We start from the raw sequence: 19,985 nt of genomic DNA on the forward strand, positions 1-19,985 counted from the left end.
GGACCCCTTTCCAGTAACTTACTTAACCTCTCAGACCCTTCATCTCTTCATCTGTAACCAAAGACAAAGCCTCCCCCGAGGTTCCAACAGTGAGGAGAGAACGCATGGGAAACGAGGGGCGCGGAGTTGGTGTGCAGAACCAATGTCACAGACTGGCTGTCAAGCCACTGTCGTATTGGAAGTAATATCATGCTCTCGCCCACAAGTTATGAGGAACAGTATCACAGGGGGGTGTGTACCTTCTTTGGTAGTGGGAGGAGCATCATCATCTCTTCCTTTAGATGACAGGAACAATATCACAGGGTGGGTGTACACACCGTGTTTTTGGAAGCAATGTCATTCTCTCTTCTAGGTTTTACGATGCATACCACAGGCGGGGTGTACACCCCTTGTTATATTGGATGGAATCTCAACCTCTTTCAACCTGTATCTTTAGAACAATATCCCATGGGGGTTGTACATCTCTTCAATATTGGTAGTAACGCCATCTTCTCCTTTCCTGGATATAAGAAACAGTATCACAGGAGGGGTGTACACCCCTTGTAATATTGGTAGTAATATCACCTCCCCCCTGTGGATATTAAGGACAAAATCCCAGGGTGGCTGTAAGGTTCCTACTTTATTGGGAGTAATATCGTCCACTCACCCCCTGGATAAGAGGAACCATATCACAGAAGAATTGTCCACCCCCTTCGATATTGTCAGCCGTGTCATCTTCTTCCCGCCTAGATATTAGGAACGATGCCCCAGGGTTGGGGGCGGTGTACACCCACTGCGATATCGAAAGTAAAATCAGCCTCTTTCCCGCTGGATATTAGGAACTCTATCACAGGTGTGTGTGCACCTTCTGGGATATTGGGAGTACTATCAGCCTCCACTCCGCTGCATATTAGGAACAATATTCGGGGGGCAGTGTGGTTACACCCCCTGCGATACTGAGAGCAATATTCTTTCTCCTGTACAGTAGGAACTACATCACAGGGGTCTGTACACCTTCTGCGATATTGGGATTAATGTTATCCTCTCCCCCACTGAATGTCAAAAACAACATCCCAAAAGGGTGTACACCCCCTGCGATATGGCCAGTAATATCATCGTCTCTACCTTTGGATACTAGGAACATCATCACAGAGGGTGTGTACACTGCCCTGCAATATTGGGCATAATGTTATCCTGTCTTCCCCTGGATATTAAGAACGATATCCCTGGTGGTGGGGGGTGGATTACATTAAGAACAATATCACTGGGTGGGGGTACACCCCCTGCGATATTGGGTGTACTATAATCCTCTTTTCCCTAGGATATTAACAATATCACAGGAGGGGTGTAGTGCCACGGCCCCTGCGATATTGGGAGTAATAGCCTCTTCGACCTGTGGCCTTTCTATGGAATCTCCTATGACGGCCTGATAAACAGTGTCTGACCAAAAAATTGGCTGGCCGGGGTAATGCTGCACCACGTGCGGGGTGCGAAGGTGGAAGCACGTGTGGACATCTACAAGGTGCTGAAGGAGAGTGAAGCCAGTGATGACCGGACCCTAATGGCATTCAACGAACAGGAGTCAAGCGTGGGGCCCAAGGAAGTCCAGGAAACGAGCCGGGGCCAGCCTCAGCAAGGCCAGCATAGCACTAGGGAACTCAACAGGGAAAAGCCCAGCAGAGAGATGGCCCTCAGCTCGAGTGGGAGGCACAGGCGGCTTCAGCTGACCTCATGGCCCCTCTGCTCCCTTCCCTGCACTGGAACTCAGTTCTGAAGGAAGAACCCGGAGCAGAACTACTGTTTTCTGAGGTTCTGTGCCACGCTGAACTAAGGAGTCTTCAACAGGGCTGGGAGTTTTCACCGCAAACTCTGGAGCCCTTTTGGATGTGAACATCTAAGGTAAAGGCCAGCGGCTGCTCTCCAGGAGGCGCCAGGCGGCCAAGCCACTGACGTGACCCCAACGTGCCAAGGTGGCCACCATCCCGTCTGCAGCTGAGTGAGGACCCTCTCTGCAGCAAAGGCCTGTGGAACTACCTGACCATAGAGGTGGATCAGCTTATCAGGGACTGGAGGGGCCACCATGCGGGTGTCAGCACCACGCCCATGACCGGCAGAATCCACTCCCCCCACAGCACATGTTGGTGAAGCTGCCTGCCGAGGAGGGCATGATTTCAGCTCTCTAAAGAACCTCTCATCTCACCAGGAAGGCTATGGTTCCAGGCAGCGGCCCCCAGTGGGCACAGCTCTGTCCCAGAGCTCGTAGGTACCAGGCACTCAAACCCCTTCTTGCAGGCTCCCGCAGCTGGCCCTGCAGCCTCGCTTGTCAACGCAGGCAGGAGAGGCCGGCTCCACAGAAATGGTGCTAATGCTCCCCTAGTCTAGGTGGCATAGAAACAGGACCCCCAAGGACTGGATATATCATCTCACTTTCAATCAATAAAGACAGGCTCTCCCTAAGGCAGAGAAGCTAAAAATTTACCCTGTTCTGGCCAGTATGACCGACATAAAGCCAAGCTAGCAAAGGGTTGGGGGGAAAGAGTAATAATAAATCTGGCTCATTCTTAGCACAGAAGAAACAAGTTGCTAAAATAAAGGAAAGAAAGCAATGGGAGGAAACGGGGTTCTCTTACCTGGACAACAGCATTCAGGCCAGTGTCCGTGCCCAGGCTTATTTCTGTCCCCGGGACATTGTTGCTAATCGTGGCTGGCACCACACACGGGGGATGCAAAGCTCCTGGTGGTGGCCTCATGCCTTGGACATGTCGCACGTGCTCTTGTAAGCATGAAGCAGCAGGGCCAAGCGGTTAGCGGGGGTGCTGGGTGCTCACCTGCCAGCCCCAGGGCCTGCGCTGAGGTCCAGGAAGCGACAGGAGAGGCCTGAGTCACCAGGGGAAGCCCGTTCATGCGGGTCAAGGGGCCCAGGGGAGCTCTGGAGGTCATGTGGGAGCAGGACAGGCCTCAGTGACACAGGGGGCTGCCTGGGCACAGCCCAGGTCCTCATGAAAGGGGAGGCCTGCAGGCAGCACAGCAGGGTGGGTGTGAGGCAAGCAGCAGAGCAGGTTGCAGGCAGTGGCGAGTTAGTCACGAGCCGGACAGCTCAGCTCTCGGCATCTCATTGTGGGTAAGGGAGGCCAGGGCGGTCAGGACGTTTAAAGGCAAAGCCAGTCCTGTAGCTTTCTGCAGGCAGGCAAGGATGAGTGGGATGGGGCCCACAGCTGTAAGGACCACACGAAGTGACCGCCATCATCGTGCAGAGGCGGCCTCCACGCGCAGGCAGGGAAGGAGGCAGGCAGCTGGGTAACCGGGGGGCCACACTCAGCCCCGGGCCGCATCTCTGCTCTCCGGCGGGAAGCCGCACACAAAGCCACACACGCGAGCAAGAACCTGAGTTGCTGCTCTGGGGTTCCACTGGGAAATGGGCTCTGGTGTCAGAAATGGGAGCAGTTCTCAAGCTTGTGTGCACCGGGGTTTTTCAGACTCCACCTCAGGGTGTTAACCAAGGTAACAGCCGGAGAGGTCCACACGCCCACTGTTCCCACCTCCAAGCGGCCCCACACAGCAAGGTGTTTTGTCATCCACTTGGTGGCAAAACCAACTATTTATGGACTTGGATGTGTCCCTCTTCCTGTGAATATCCCCACATCTGCTGCAGAAATGCTACTGTTGGGACACAGGGCGGGGCCCACATCTCCCCAGGAGAGCTGGACAGTGAGCGACCCAGGCTCTGCAGCCCTGGTGCAACCCAAAGCATCCCAAGGCCAGGAGCCCGTGTGTGGGCAGAGGGCTTTGGACAGTGAGTAGAGATCCGTGGCAGGTGAGTTCACAGCGTGGTGGGTAGGAGGGTAAGGTGGGTGGGTCAGTGCGGGGTGACCACGAGGTGAGCTGTGAGCAGGGGCCCCCGTGCCCCCATGGCACAGCCTCCACATCCACCCAGGCCCAGCATATGCCCAGCTCTTGGGCTGCTCTGTACAGGCTCTGGCCATGGCAGACTTCAATCCGAATGCCAGCCTGCTTCCCAGCCAGAAACACTCATCTGGGGATACTCACTGGCCTGGTGCCCAGGATGTGGCCCCCTCAGGACCACCACATGCGGGGCTCCTTATGCTTTTCAGACAGGTGACGTCACTCCTTTACTGTGGAATACCCTAGCTCAGGACTGACCAAGACTGGCTGGACCAAGACTGGCTGCGGGGAGCTGGCTGCTTCTCCAAGAAGCCCTTGCCGGAAGCCAGAGGGTGTGGGTGACCCGGGGCCAGGAGGGGCCTGAAATCTGTGGGAATGGCCACATTGCTGCAAATCCTCTCTCCCCTCTTCCCTTCCTTCAGTCTCCAAAAAAGGGCAAGGAAGCTTCAAGACAGGGGAGACCCTGCCCAGAAAAGCATAAAACTCTCAAGACCAAACACAGCCGGGCCCCTGGGTCTGTGGTGGGGCCACTATGACAAGGAATTACAAGGCTGTGGTCACCGCCACCTTCACGACACCTGACAGCAGCGTGGCACCCACCTACTGTGTTTCTGATGTGACCTGATCAAGCTTACAGGACAGAGTAATGCACCAGCCAGCGCTAAGGAATGAAAGGAGTCCAACCGAAACTCCCTGCAGCCACATCCTGAGAATGTGTAACACCTGCTCTGAGATATTCCATTCATTCTGTTCTGCCCGGAAGACCCACTCGCCAGCACCGCATAGATTCTGAGGGGCTATGGCGTCAGCTAAGCATCAATGCTGGCAAGAAGCAAATCATCAGTGAGGATGAGGATGAGGACGCACGTGTCCAAAGCAGATGACGACTTCACCACATCAGATCCGCCCAGGACTTCTGAAGCGCAACATGGCCACGTCCTGAGCCAGACGCCTACTATGGAGCTCGCCCTGTGCTTGGAGGAACTTTCCGCAGCGTCCCTTGTCTCCAGTCCCAGGTGCTGGGAGCATCCCTTCTCCCAGTTCTAACCAGAAACCTCCCTGGACGGTGCAAACATCCCCTGGGGCACAATCACCCCATGAGAATCACCAAATTGACTGAACAACTGGAGCCATCCACAGACCCCAAACATAAATTCTGCCCAGGGCCAGGCCAGGAGTCACGGGTCACAGAGGGTGTGTGGCCAGACAGGGAAGAGACGCCCACTCCCACACGTCCTCAGCCTCTGACGGCTTCAGGACAGTGGCTGGAGTGACCTGGAGTCACCCACGTCAAGTGGCCTCATGCCCTCATTTTTTGAGTTCGCCACCAGCTCCTGTACTACGGCCAGACGAGCCCAGTTCAGACCCAAATTCAAACCTTCTCAGGATTCACCCTGTTTGGCCGTCAGTAAACAGGGCTCTGGAGAAAACAGCTGCCATGTCCACATCTCGGTCCCTCTCCCTTCAGGGGTCCACAGAGGGATCCTCGGCGGCTTTCTCGTCCCTGCCCCGACTCCTGAGCAGCTGCAGCATTTGCCAGGGTGACCTCGATCAGCTCAGCCGGCGTCACTCACCCATCACGAGACTAGAACCACAGCACTCCCAAGACAGCCTCATTCCTCGGAGCTCAGGATCAGAAGGGCAATGAGGACACACACACACACTAAAGTGGCTGTGCCTGGCCAACGGGAGGCTCAACTAACTACACGCTCCAGTTCTTTCTCTATTGTAATCAGTTAACTTAAGGTCCGACACAGTGGCTCATCCCTGTAACCCCCGTGCTTTGAGAGGCCAAGACAGGGGGATTGCTTGAGCCCAGAAGTTCGAGACCAGCCCAGGCAACACAGGGAGACCTCGTCTCTGTAGAAATACAAAAAATTAGCCACGCACGGTGGCATGCACGTATAGTCCCAGCTACTCAGGAGGCTGAGGTGGGAGGATCACCTAAGCCTGGGAGGTCGAGGCTGCAGTGAATCATGATTTCACCACTGCACTCCAGCCTGGGAAACAGAGTGAGGCCCTGTCTCCAAAAAAAAAAAAAAAAAAGAAAGAAAGAAAGAAAACAAAATTATTTAACCTAGCTTTCAGAAACTCGAATGAATGAAAAACTGAATTTAAAACAATCGCATAATAAAATCACACAGTCCCTCAAAGCGGGTGGAACTGACCATTTGTGGGGTGTTTGCCTCACGTGTTTTGGTTTTCAAATTTTGACCCTACACATTTGTTACATATTTACAATCTAAAAAAAAATAAGTTATTTATAGCAGAGGACGCTGGAATTAAAGAGAGATTTTCTTCCTGAATGAAAGTGTACATCACATACCACAAGCATCTATGCTTTGTGTGGAAACTTGAAAATAAAGTGTCACAGGGAGATCAACACCAGCTTTGTCCCACATCTTCAGATGCTCAGCTAACTGCAGTGACTGCTCTCAAATTCTCCACCCATTCCCTCTGGGCAAGCGCCAATTAGGTAACGATTAGGGAAAAAAGAAGCTTCAATCCCTCCCATTGCATACCCAACTTTCACAGACTCAAAAATCCAGCTAAAGCTGGTGAAAGAGCAGTGAAAGCCATGCTGGAATCCCCCCTCTGTGAAACAGACACTCATGTTCACGTTCCCAGCGTGAAGGTCAGCCCAGAGCCGGGCTGGACCCACAGCAGCAAAGCCGTGACGCCCGTCACCAGGATTACAGAAGCAATGTCTAGGTCAGAGATTAGTGACTGCCAAAAATAAGGTGAAAGTTGCCCCCAAAGCCAGTGAACACGGGAAAACCTGGGCAGGTTTCCTTCACAAAGAAAGTGAAGAAAGTTTAAGACACTCAGAAAAGCAAGAAATGAGTGCTAAGCATTTCTAACCATTTGAGCTGTATGTTAAAATCTTGTTATTTTAATTACCAGTGCTCAAAATAAGTTGCATGCCAAGGGTTTACAAAAAAAAAAAAAAACCTTTGAAAAATATTCGTGAGAACTAAGTCGCACAAGAAAAATCAAAACTTGAGAATTTCTGGAAAATTTTAGACATCAAGTTTTAAAAAAAATGAAATGCTTCCTGCGTTAGGTACGGATCTTCAGATTCCCACGTGAATCACCAAGTGTGACACACAAACATGAGGATAGGCATATATTTCTTTTAGCCCAGAATAGCGGTATGTGCCTGTGGTCCCAGGTACTCGGGAGGCTGAGGTGGGAGGATCACCTGAGCCCAGGAGGTCGAGGCTGCAGTGAGCCGAGATCACACCACTGCACTCAAGCCTGGGTGACAGAGTAAGACCTTGTCTCACAAAGAAAAAAACAAACAGAAGAGTATGTTTCAGTATTGTCTCTTGGCAAAAAAACTAAACTAGTCCCAATATTGCCTTAGATGTAATTTAACATCCCCAGTTTACAAAGGGGAAAATGAGGTCAACAGCCAAGACCAAAGAGATAACAAATGCAGTGGTGCGTTCAGGACAATGACTACAATTATAAAACATTCAGTTCAATTTCTACCCTCAGCATCAAGGTAGGGGTTCCTCATAATGGGAATTGGAGGCTCAAAGAAAATTTAGGCTCAACATTTAAAAAAAAAAAAAAGCGGATTTTAATGCTGGTGCAATCACAGGAGACTGCGGCCCAGCCATCCTCAGCGCTGCAGGTACTCACGGGCACATCCGGGGCCTTGGCCACGCTAAGTCCGGGCCGGTGGCCACACAGAAGAGGCGATAAAACTTTTTTGGGAGTGAGATCAAAAATGTTCAGTCTAAAAACCTACTTTTCCAGGGGGGAGAAAAGAACGAGAAGCTCTCATTCAGGGTATTTGTAAAAGGCTGTTTCTAGCGCACTGGTAGATAATAATGGCCGGGGCCATCGGGTTAGCGTCAGCGGGCGCCCACCTGGCGGGGCGCACTGGGACTTACCTCAGTGATAGTGTTCAGGGCTGTGTCTGCCCTGATGCTGAAATCGGAACGCGGCACATTGCTGGACACAGTAGCGGGAACCATGATCATAGGCACAACTCCTCGTACTTCTCCTGGACGGCCGACAGTTCCAGGAGTCCCATCTAAATTGACCCAGTATCTGCACGCTGGCTGCTCAGAGGCCATGGTGTGGAACGGCCAGGACATTGCTTAGTCATACGGGGCACAAGCACCTCACTTGCCACTCCTGTGCTTCTATTTCATCAAACCCTATTTTCTCCTGAATATTGACCATAGCAAAGTCATTAGCCTTGGAGATGCATTTGAAACATCAACTTGCTTTGTTCAAGAGGTTTAAGACACACGTAAGTCTTTCTTGCCATGCTCAACACACACAGCCTGCGGTTTCTGAAGTCAGTGTTTCTGGAACAAAAGCCTTGGCCTGCCCCGTGAACATTCACGCTGAGCACACTGTGGCGAGGCTGCTTGGCAGCCAGCAGGGGGCAGGAGAGAGCCACAAGTGCCACGTGGGGTCCCTGCAAACTGCACCTCTCTCCCTCAATCAAGGGGGGTGCCACCTGCCCATCCAGCGGCTTCCTCCAAGGCCTTCCTCTAAGGCCTCTTTAGCTACCAGGGCACTGACTTCAGACTGCTCAGCCAATGGGGCAACAGATTCAACAGAGTTCCATATTATTAAAGGAAAACTTCTGTTACCAGGCAACCTTAGTATCAGATTCAAGGTAAAATAACCAACAAGATTGTTTCCAAACCAACATGCTACTAGTGCCTTATCCTTCAATGCTGCTTAAACATGGGGAAGTATGAGGAAAAAAGAGCATGGCACTTACTTCTTAAAAAATAACACCTCTTCCAGGTTCATGTTACCCATATCATAAAGACTTAGAACTGTGGATTCCCTACAGAAACGTGGAGTGGGGGTGGATCCCCACTGCTGACCCAGCCTCCCCCCAGCTCAGTCACCCCCCTCACCACGGGGTTCACACCTCTCCAGACCCTGTCACCTCAGCAAGGAAAGGTGGCATCTCTGAGCTCTCTTCACAGGTAGCACCCGAACGGGAGCTAGAGAGACACACAGACACACCCATAACTGCTTTAAAATCCTGAAATGCAATACATATTCAAGGACTTCATTATTAGTTTTTTTAAAACTGTAAGAACAGAGTGAGCCTGGTTTTAACCTCTCTGCCACAACAACACCGTGTACATCTGTCTTTTACTGTTTGTTCCTTCTCCAGCAGCTGCTGCCTGGCTGGCCGACTGCAGAAGAAGAGTCTCTGGTACTCCCGGTGGGCCCTCGGTAAAAGCGTGAGCACCACGATCAAGTCTCAGGACGCCGCACACGTTAGGGTCGCCCACAGACCGCCATTCCCAATGCCTAGAAGGCACTGAAGGGGCCTCCTGCTCTTTGTAAATGTCAACTCTCCTAAGCTATGCTGTGTAGAAATTTTTTAACTGCAGTCCACACATACTTTCTTTCTGTCTTGTTTTTATCCTAGAGGCATATTGTTATGGAAAATTAAGTTTGCAAGGTTGAAGGGTTTTCTGAAAGTCGACTTCTAATCCTGGAAGGAAAAAAAAAAAAAAATGGGCCAGATGTGGTGCTCACACCTGTAATCCCAGCAGTTTGGGAGGCTGAGGCGGGCAGATCGCTTGAGCCCAGGAGCTCGAGACCAGCCTGGAAAACATGGCAAAACCCTGTCTCTACTAAAAATACAAAAAAAAAAAAAAAAAAAAAAAAAAAATTAGCTGAGCGTGGTGACATGTGTCTATTCCCAGCTACTCAGGAAGCTGAGGTGGGAGGATCACCTGAGCCCAGGAGGTGAAGGCTGCAGTCAGCCTAGATTTGCATCACTGCACTCCAGCTTGGGTGACACAGTGAGACCCCGTCTCAAAAAAACAAAAAGCAAAAACAACTGTATAAAAAATCATTACAGAAGGGAGCTGGCTGGGCACGGTGGCTCACGCCTGTAATCCCAGCACAGGTGGGCAGATCACCTGAAGTCAGGAGTTTAAGACCAGCCTGGCCAATATGGCAAAACTCCATCTCTAATAAAAATAGAAAAATTAGCTGGGCGTGGTGGCGGGTGCCTGTAGTCCCAGCTACTCAGGAGGCTGAGAGAGGAGAATCACTTCAATCCGGGAAGCAGAAATTGCAGTGGGCCGAGATTGTGCCATTGCACTCCAGCCTGGGCAACGAGAGCAAGAGTCCACTTCAAAAAATAAAAAATAAAAATGAAAATAAAAGGGAGCTAATGTTTTCCATTTAAGGGAAGGGAGAATAACATTCAGTATTTATACATCTCACACACACATCTGCAGTGGTAGCCTCAAGTATTCAAGATACACATTCCCACAAATATAGTTCAAAACTACCCACCAAGTTACACGCTAAGAGCACATGCATTGTAAGAATGCTACATTATATTTTTTAAAAGCATCTGTATCCAATATTTTAGCATACTGGCAGTTTTCCCTTCAGGTGCTGTATGCCTAAATTATTACATGTTTAGTCATTCATTTTAGAATTTATGGCCTCCTTTAGACAAAAGAAATATATTTAAACATAAGCTACTAAATTAATGACTTAGGGGAAAAATTACTAAATTAACTTGGAAGTTAAACTTTGCAAACTGAATTTGTTGGACCTCATGTAAGCTAGACGATCAGTTTTTTAAATTGTTGTGTGTTTCCCTCAAGGATGGAAGTCTCCTCTTGTCTCTCATCCACTGTGCACACCACTGCAGCCCGCACCTGTCCTCCACGACGCCACGGTGCGGCCTGCAATTCACCCTGTACCAGGCCTTCCACACCTTACCTGAAAGTCACTAAGTATAACCAAGAAGGCAATGAAAAGCAGATAAATGACCTCCACCCCCACATCCAGCATGCAAATGTTAAACATTCATCAAAGTAAAACCAAAAACCAAAAACCAAAAACCCATGTTAGCTCAAGATTGTAACTGGTAGAGTTATGTGCATGGCAATTTTAAAAGTCCAGTTAAGTAAAAACCTAATTGAAAGTCTCAAGAAATACGAAGTTTATACAAGAAGACATCTGCAAACATTGACAGTGAGGAGAGGACTTCACTCTGCATCCAGCCTGTCCTGGAAGCCACGGCCAAACGCCAGGTTGTATAGATCTGAAAAGCAGAAAAAAACAAGCGTTGAAATGTGTACAGTCTCAGCAATGTACAAATTCGAAGTAGGATGCTCAGAAACCTTGAATTTCCAATCAGAAAACAGGAACATGAGCAAGTTCCCCAGCAGTGCCCACCTTCTGCCTATGGCACATGTAACAGGATCGCTGGCCACCTCGGGGGGACAGAGGCTTCCTGGTCACATTCGCTCTGGCAGCCGCACAGCTGGCCCTGCCACAAACACCTGAGTAATTAGCCGGGAGAGAGTATTTACAGAATACATTATCGACTGAGCCCTCGTTCAATGCGTCAAGCTTGTTGAAGGCAGTGAACTGAGCAGAGCAAATGTCCCCAGTTGGACGGCACTCAGTCACGACAGCAGCAGCCACTGTTCACAGGGCACTGGCTTCGTGCCGGGAACAGTTCCAAGCGTCTTCTTTCTGTCCGAGGAATGTGCACTGCAACCCTGTGGGGCCGTTTGCAACGGCCACCAGAGTTCTGAGGCAGCAGAGTCCAGGCTGTCTGTGGGCCTTGCCGCTTGGCTGTCCATGTCCCCTGCAGATCAGACCTCACTGCAGGGACTGCGGGTTCCAGGGCTGCCTTGAGGCACATGCTTCCCCTTTGCCACCTCTTCCTGGCCCCTGACACCAACCCTCACCACTGCTGCCAACACTTTATTTTCTCATGGCTCCTGAGGGGCCTGTTCTTTCTGCCCTTCCCTGCTCCCTGCGTCCGGCTTGGAGGATGCCCACATCAACGCCAACACTCATGTAATCACCACCCCTTCCATGGGGCTTGACGCCTAGGAGTCTCAATATCAGAAAGTCAGATTCCTGTGCTTCTTGGAGAATTTCTTCTGATCGTGGAAGTGAAGGAGATCAAATTCTAGGTGCCTGCAATCACCTCATTTCCACAGCTAAGCAACTTCAGTAGTAGCACAAAACAAAAAAGCTTTTTTAAACTTCTTTTATACAAGCTAAATACAATTTAATTTTTACATCCACATTCTCATCAGCTCCCATCTGGTGAGCAGGCAAATAGTAATTTTCAAAGAAACAAACTGTTCCATAATTTTAACACTTAGCATTATCACTATTAAGCAAGAATTATCCCAAAAACACACGATGATCTTGTTCTCACATTCAAAACTTGATTGTTACACAGTGAAATAGCACTTAATACAAAGGAATGTTTCTTTTCAGGTTTCTGCTCTGGAAAAAAAAAAAAAAAAAAGATTTCTGGCAAAGAGATAAACAATTATGTAACTATCCAAAATGCCTCCGAGAAAAATAATGTCATCAGTTAGTTCTTTAAAGTGTTACAAATGCAGCTGAGTTTTCATAGTAATTTGTCCACAATTATCAAAAGAATCTTTAAAAATCTTAATACTGAAATAACCATTAATGGATATAAAACGCAAAGCAGAAGAGTTAATATTTGGGATAGATTTTGGCCCATATTTTTAACATATGCATAGTTATTTACCTAGCTGAAGTATATCCCTCTCCTCTTAGGCTCTTCAACAAGGCTGATTTTCAAACATAGACTGGCTTTTGGTACATGAAGGCAGCTTTAAAAGATGTCAGGATCGGGCCGGGCACAGTGGCTCAAGCCTGTAATCCCAGCATTTTAGGAGGCCAAGGTGGGCCAATCTCTTGAGGTAAGGAGTTCGAGACCAGCCTGGCCAATACAGCAAAACCCTTCCTGTATTAGTAATTTTTGTAATTAGCCAAGCGTGGTGGCACACACCTATAATCCCAGCTACTCGGGAGGCTGAGGCAGGGAGAACTGCTTGACACAGGAGGCAAAGGTTGCAGCGCGCGAAGATCGCACCACTGCACTCCAGCCTGGGTGACAAAGTGAGACTGTCTCAAACAAGCACTTAGACCTCAGAAAAAACTTGAGCATCCCCCACCCCAATCAACCCAAGGAATCACATGGCAATGGTTATCATGTGATTTCGACACAAAAAAGTTCTGTTCTCTCTAAACACAATGGTAAACACTTGCCATCAGCCCACAGAAACTCCCAGGACCCAGTAACACCGGACTAGCAAGAATAATGGGCCACGTACGCAGTGTTCAGCTGCAGAAAGTGATGGCACCAAGAATGTGTGTGCGCTCAAACCAGATTCCTCGCTTTGAGGGTGGAGGGTCTCCCCGGGAAGATCATCCAGCGGGATGGTTTCCACTTCCACCATGAGGAGGAAACGGGGGTTTCCTGAGGGCACTGACAGGACTTGGGTCTCTGCCCCTGTCCTCTGTCCTGTTACGGGATGAGGGTGGACTGAAGGCAGGTTCTCCCTACATCTTCCGGGCAGGAGAGATGGAGCTGACAGGTGGACGACGGCTTTTCCAAAATGTTCCCATGTTTATAACCTGTTATCGACCTGCTTTCCCTGGAGATCAGTGAAGCCGCATCATTGCTTCTCTTGCATTAGTGACAACCCGTTGGTACGGCCTCTGGGTCAGCCTCTGCGCGGGTCTGAGTCACTCACTTGTGCCTTGGCCTCAGCATGCTCGTCTGTCAAATGGGCGGCCCCACAGACCAGTGAATTTCAACCGGAGTTCCAAGGAGGTTGCCCAAGGACAGGCAGGGAGAAGAGGAGGAAGAAAGCTGTCCGAGGAAGTGGGGAAAGGGGAGGGCTGTCCAAGGGAAAGGGAGGGGCAGGGGGAGGAAGAGGAGCGTGGAGGGAGGAGCGTGGAGGGAGGAGCAGAAGGGCGGTTCTCTGAGGAGGAGGACCAAGTTGCTGAGGTGTCTTGGAATCAGAGGTGGCAGTGGCTTGGGCTCTAGGCCCTCTGTTACATAGTTTTAGGCTTTAACTATTTGTTATTTGTGGACTCTTTAAAAGATTTAATTTGAAGAAAACCGGAGTTGAGGATACCTTGCTTCTAAAACACAATTTCTCAGGCCTAAGACTAAGTGCTAGGCATTGCTCCTTCTGTTACCGTCATTTCCTCCTATTTAAAATCAGCCGCACACCCCCAATCTCCCTTCAGTGTAAGCATCACCTTTTCAGAGGATCTCAAACAGCAGAGTGAGCAGCCCGTGACCCCGGCCGTGTGCACGAGGAGCGAAGAGCAGACGTGCAGTGAGGGCTGCGGACAAGGGAGGCCGAGGCCCAGCACCTCCCTGCACCGCTGTGCTCTGCCAGGCCTAAAGGACACCCTTGCCTCTGGGGTGAACAAGCAGCACAAGCTATCGACACTTATTCCAAAGGAACAGGAAGAAAATTCAAACGAAGTTAACACAGTTATCCCAACACAACACTGCAACAGCCCAGAAACAGAAGGGCCAGTGAGCCTGAGATGGGTGGTTCCCACAGCGGGACTGCAATGTTGGCATTAGGGCTTTTTGGCAAAAAAAAAAAAAAAAAAAAAAAGAAAGACAAAAAAGGTAACATGGGCCACCCATTATTTCCTGCCAGTGGAAAGACACCCACAGGCCCCCAGATGCCAACAGGCCCCTGGAAATGAGCCCATGCAGTGCCTCGGGTCTTCGCACGAGCAGGCACGTGGTGTCCTCAGCACCCCCACCCGGGACACACACACACCACACTTGGCTCCCACACCTGAGGGTCCAGGGGAATGGTAGGAAGTCCCCGCAGGACAGGGCATCCTGTGAGGGCACTGCAGGGCTATGCACCTCAGAGAAGCCACCGGGCAGGTGCTCTCTCCCCAAAGGATGAGCCAGTCCTGACCACACCCAGATCGCGGTGGCCTCCAAGCCAAGCGCCAACATCTCACATCCAAAGGCATGCGCAGGTACCTGCTGTGTGTGGAGCTCAAGCCCCTCGCAGAGGTCAGGACGAAGCCAGTGTCTAGTCCCGGGGCCGTCACCAGCCAGGAGAGGCGTCCGGGGCCCTTCCCAGCAATGGCCATGGGAAGTAACAACTCAGGCCCATCAGGGGCTTCCCTCACCATGCAGGTTTTAGAAGTGGAGACAGAGGTTCAGGTCTAGTGGCACAAACATCGACAGACCCCATGCAAATGCGGGCGCAACCCCTCCATCCCACCAGCTTTCATGGCTGCTCCTTTCTGCTCCCATCACACATGTCCCCACCCAGCCAAGCCCCTTCTCCTTTTCCACACTGGATTCATCAAATCAAATGTCGCTGTCCTTGGCAAATGTACCATTAATTTATTTACAAAAGCACATTTCCAGTTAACATGACACCCCCGCTATGATAGAACAGCCTTAATTCAGACATGACGTGGAGGAACAGAGGGAGGAGGGGTCGAGGGCCGCCCTGGAATCGGCAGCTGTTTTCTGGGGAAAGCCTCCATCCCACCCGAGCCCGACATCGTGCCACACTGTCCCCATGGTGTCCGAAAGCTCCATGAAGACGGGGTCACTCTGACCCCTTCGCACCCACAACTCCAAAGAGGAGCAGGTGTTCAGGAAAAGTCTCCTGCTAGTGCTGAAGACAAGAATAATTCCTCGTGGTGCCCAGAATGTCAGGAGAAAACAAGGTACCATGTGGATGCCTTCCAGGTGAATTTTGGAATGATTCTACCGAATGCCAGTCATCCTTTTTTAGAACAAAATCCATACCAGAAAACATATGTCGCCAGCAGAGAGATGGTCCCTTTCACGGCTTACAAACACACCTACGTTACACTGAATTTATCTCAAGCCACACTCTCTGTGCTAATGTAAAAAGTGTCCCTTATTAACCAGTAGCCTTTCTCATCTGGTGCTTTTTTAACAAGCAAGAGGATCCTGTAACACTCAGGCGTTGTCTGAAACGTCAAATGGAAGCCTAAAATCCTCTTCCGTGCAGCTTCACTGCAAAGTATTTTGACGTGAGCCAAATCGTGCTCTTCCTACACCTCCACAGGAAACTCAATGCTTCATCAAGGAGAGCAGCATGATTTCTGCTAGGCACAGAAACTGGAGGGGTGGGGATAGGGTTGAGGGAACATTACATAGAAAGCACACCCCGATAATCACCTGCATGAGAGTCACACTGGCCGGCAAGCCCCGGTCGGCTCAGTCTCTGCAGTCACAGGTGTGAGGCCTGGAGGGCAGACACCTGGCACTGCTGACCACCCCAAGGTCATAGCTTCTGCCCCTTCTCTGCTGCCCATCAGTTCTAAGCTTCTGGCAACATTGCCTGCTGCCCTGCCTGACCGACTCTTCATGAAAAGCAAATGTTGCCAGGATAGCTTATGAGTACATTTACCAGGAAAGCAGCTCTGATTGACGCTGAAACCCCCTTCTCACAGCCCTGGCAGCTCCCCTACCCCCGATGTGTACATGCTTGCAGCTCTGACCTCGCTCAGTGTCCACATAGGCTCTGTCCCCTGGACTGCCCAATGCAGACTCAATGTTGAGTCAGAAATACACAAAGAGGCTGACGGTTATGAACCGCCTGCCTGTCCCCCAAAACACAGGTTGAAATCCTCACCCTCAGTGCGATGCTGTCAGGAGGTCTTTGGGAGGTGATGAGTTCCCGAGGCTGGAGCCCCGTGAATGGAGTTTGTGCCTCAGACAAGGAGCCCAGCAAATCTGTCACCCTCCCACTGTGTCAGGGCCAGAGAGAAGGTGTGTGTGAACCAGGAAGGGGCCCACACCAGAACCCACCCGTACGGCACCCTGATCCCGCCTTCCAGCCTCTAAAACTACGAGAAACAAATTTCTGTTGTTCATAAGCCACTCAGTCAATGGTGTTTCGTTGCAGCAGCCTGAGCTGCCTGAGGTGACAATGCTCACCGTCCTATAGAGAAGGCTACTCCCCTCTCCCAGAAAGAGGGGTTTAATTAAAATCCCTGTCTCTCCTCGCTGCCACCACAGATCTCATTCCCCCACACCCCGTAAGCCAGCAGATGCTACGATTAAAGGAAAAGGAGGATCGTTTTAGACCAGCCCCTCCATGTCGGTCTGAAGCATTTGACTTTGTCCACTTCCACGGTGGCCGTGTCACCAGATTCCCCATGCCAGCTCTGCATCTGCACCGGGTCCCAGGCTCTGCACAGACTTCTCCAGTTGCCCATCCAGCACACCTATTTCCCCTTCTCCTTTGCAGATTGTCCTTCAATCCGCAATCTTCTGGTTGCCTCTCTACAACCCAAGGCCTTCCAATCCAGCCATTCAAGGTGAGCTCAGCCGTGCACTGGAGTCCTTGGCTCAGGTAACCCAGACCCAAGCCATTGGCACCAACCACCTACTGGCTGTGGGGTCTGCACAGCCACCAGCTGCCCCAGCCACACCAGGGCCTGGGAGGGGAGGCAGAGGAAGCTGTGAAGCTGCCAACAGCCGTGCGGGGACAGGAGCCTCTGGGATGAGGATACCATGGAAGGAAATTCAGAGAAAGAGCCCCAGGGCTGGACGGGTCATGTCCAAAGTCTGCACTGCTGAGTTTTTGAGGTTTCTGAACTCAATCGCTGACCCCGCGTGGCGTTGGATACCGCAATAAAGCAAGACCCTCACCCCCACCCTCCCCCCACCACATACACGGGGCCTCTGTCCTGGCGGGAGGTCAGGCCTGGGCGCCCAGCTGGCACAGCCAGCCTGGGAAGGGGGCCATTTCAGACGGCACGCCTGAGCTCATTAGGGACAGACACTGTCGCCTGCTTATCTCCAACATTTTCTCTGCACGTCTAGTTACAAACGGACGACACAGTCTCGGAAGCACAGATCCCAGGCCTCCCCCTGCTCCTCTCCTTGGTGCCATTGACAGGGAGGGGGGCCCGTATGGCCGCGAGGCCGCACACCCACAGCCACACTGCCGCTGAGAGGCGGGCCTTTGACGGTTACTTCTGCCAAAGAACCCTACTCCATCTTGGAGCACACCATGGCGGGAGGGAAGCTCCACCCGGAGAAACAGCGATGCTTCTCCCCAGGGCTAATGGAGGGCACCCCCCACCCTGCATTCAGCAGCTTACTTACCTTCTGGAAAACATCTGAATTAATAGGGAACACTAAAACGAAAAGGTCACGCAAGAAAGCTTAGCAGGCCCTGTGAAGTCTCAGCAAGTCCAAAGGTTTCTGAACCAAGACTGCTGGGGTCGACGAGCTTACAGGGAAAGTTTCCACACGGGCCTTCAACAAGCAACGCTCAGCAGAGAGCGCCACGCTCTGGGCAGAACCTCTGACACCACAAAGTCACATCAGAGCCAACAGCAACTGAAATACAGTGCTCTCCTAAGATGTGTGCGTTACCTGCAGGAAGTCACTAGACACTAAGATGGGGGAAGAAAAGGATAAGATTAAAAACAAATTTAAAGTAATTTCTGCATACAAAAAAAAATTCTATATCCACTGGCTTCCTTTCTGGGAGTAGTAACTTTTACATGAGATGCACATCCCAGTTGGAAGGAGTCTGGGTTTTTTGTGGGCAGAGACAAGGGCTCTCCAGGAAATGTGAACCCTTTCTCACTGAGCCGCGTTCCCTGAGGCCATCCTGACCTGTCTGAGCACCTCCCTGCTCTGCCTCCAGCCAGCTCCTTCCAGCACTCACCCCGCTGCTCCAAGAGCCTACACTTGCCCAGGATCTACTCTTCTGCTGCTGTCAATCTTCTCCTGCCAAACTTTCACTTAGGGTAAATAAGTTGGAAACTAAAAAGTTGTAAGACCCCTTGGTTTTTTAAAAATTTGTCTTCTCAGAAAACAAAGAACACTAATTCTACTTCCATGGTTTAATATGTTGCCCCCATCTGCATGCTCATGGATATGTGCTTATATATATATTTTAATCAAAACTTATAATACTGTTGGCTACATTCAGTTTAATTACATTTGAGGTAAGAAGTCTTAAATTCAGTGAATTCAGGCACTCAAAATTTAAGCCCTCTGACATCTATTATCCAAATGGAAATATGAGAGGTAGGTATTACAAAAATCAAGAGAAGTGTTTAATATAAATCCTGGACTTTTAGATATTTCCAGAAATGTAACATATATATTAGTACACAAACTTGAACATTTTCACAAACCTTTGAACTCAAAATTCCGTTCTTAACTTTTACAGGTAAATCAATATCCATGTGTGATTTTAAGCAGCTCAAGCATCAGCTCTTAAAAACCACCAGAAATGCTGGGGGCAAATTCCACCGAGCAGCAAATAATGAACCGCACCCAACAACCCAGGTACCTCCCCCTGAGGCATCTGGAACATGAGAATTAGGAGCAGTCTTTAGTTTCTGAGGTGCCCGAAAGTGGGGACTCCCGACTCCCCAAGTCTAAGAAGGCCCCAGTGATAAGGAAAACTAGCCCAAAAAAAAAAAAAAAAAAATCATCCATGCCGGCTCCCTGCCATGGGCTCCTCCCTGCCACGGGCTTACAGATCTCACTTCCTCTCCGCCCCCCAAAGCCTGACTCCTGGTCCCAGCCCTGCTGCTCACTGGGGTGAGGCTGTGGGTGTCACTGCACCTGTAAGGGGAGAAGCTGGTCAGGATACAGGATCCTGGCTATCCTGGCAGTGCTCAAGCTGATACTGTAACTTTGTAGTGAGTTACTTAATGCAAAGGTTTAACTTCTGAGTAATTCAGATATGTGTATTCTAACACGGAAATCCTGAACGTAGAACACAGGCCACACCCGCACACAGATGCTATCTGGCTAGCACTCTTTGGCTAGCATTCTTTCTTGTTTGCCTTTTCAATAGACGTTTTTAAAAGCAGTTTTCAGTTCACAGCAAAATCAGGAGGAAAGTACAGAGTCCTCACATATCTATCTCCTTCCCCAGCACAGGCAGAGTCTCCATCATTCTCCTGCCCCCACCGGAGCAGCACACTTCTGTATGACCGACAGACCCGCATCAATGCGGCACCACCACCCAGAGTCCACAGCTCCCACGAGGGCTCGGCCTGCTGCTGCTCACTCTGTGGGTTTCACAGACATGGAACGGCATGGATCCCCCATGAAAGCCCCATCCGGAGTTGCTTCCCCACCCTACACATCCCCCTATGCTCCTCCTATTCATCCCTCCCTTCCCCAACCCCTGGCAGCCGCTGGCCATTTTACTGTCTCCACAGCTTTGCCTTTTCCAGACTGTCCTGCGGTTGGACTCACACAGCAGGCAGCCTTTCCAGATTGGAGA

General features: G+C 50.5%; 2 long non-coding RNA genes across 5 annotated transcripts in view; one reads left to right on the top strand and one right to left on the bottom strand.

Moving 5' to 3' along the window:
• The first annotated feature begins 8,441 nt into the window (after positions 1–8,441).
• LOC139361128 (uncharacterized) lies at positions 8,442–19,984 on the top strand. The gene is made up of 3 exons (XR_011618669.1): positions 8,442–9,212; positions 18,915–19,033; positions 19,632–19,984. It is a non-coding gene; the product is annotated as an uncharacterized lncRNA (long non-coding RNA).
• The window catches only part of LOC139361127 (uncharacterized), a 71,907-nt gene continuing 62,651 nt past the window's right edge, over positions 10,730–19,985 (bottom strand). For all 4 annotated transcript variants that reach the window (XR_011618666.1, XR_011618667.1, XR_011618665.1 and 1 more), the window contains one exon: positions 10,730–10,945. This is a non-coding gene — a long non-coding RNA (uncharacterized lncRNA). The remainder of the gene's footprint in view (positions 10,946–19,985) is intronic.

The sequence above is a fragment of the Macaca nemestrina genome (genome assembly GCF_043159975.1).
Source record: "Macaca nemestrina isolate mMacNem1 chromosome 10 unlocalized genomic scaffold, mMacNem.hap1 SUPER_10_unloc_2, whole genome shotgun sequence".
Taxonomy (NCBI): Eukaryota; Metazoa; Chordata; class Mammalia; order Primates; family Cercopithecidae; genus Macaca; species Macaca nemestrina.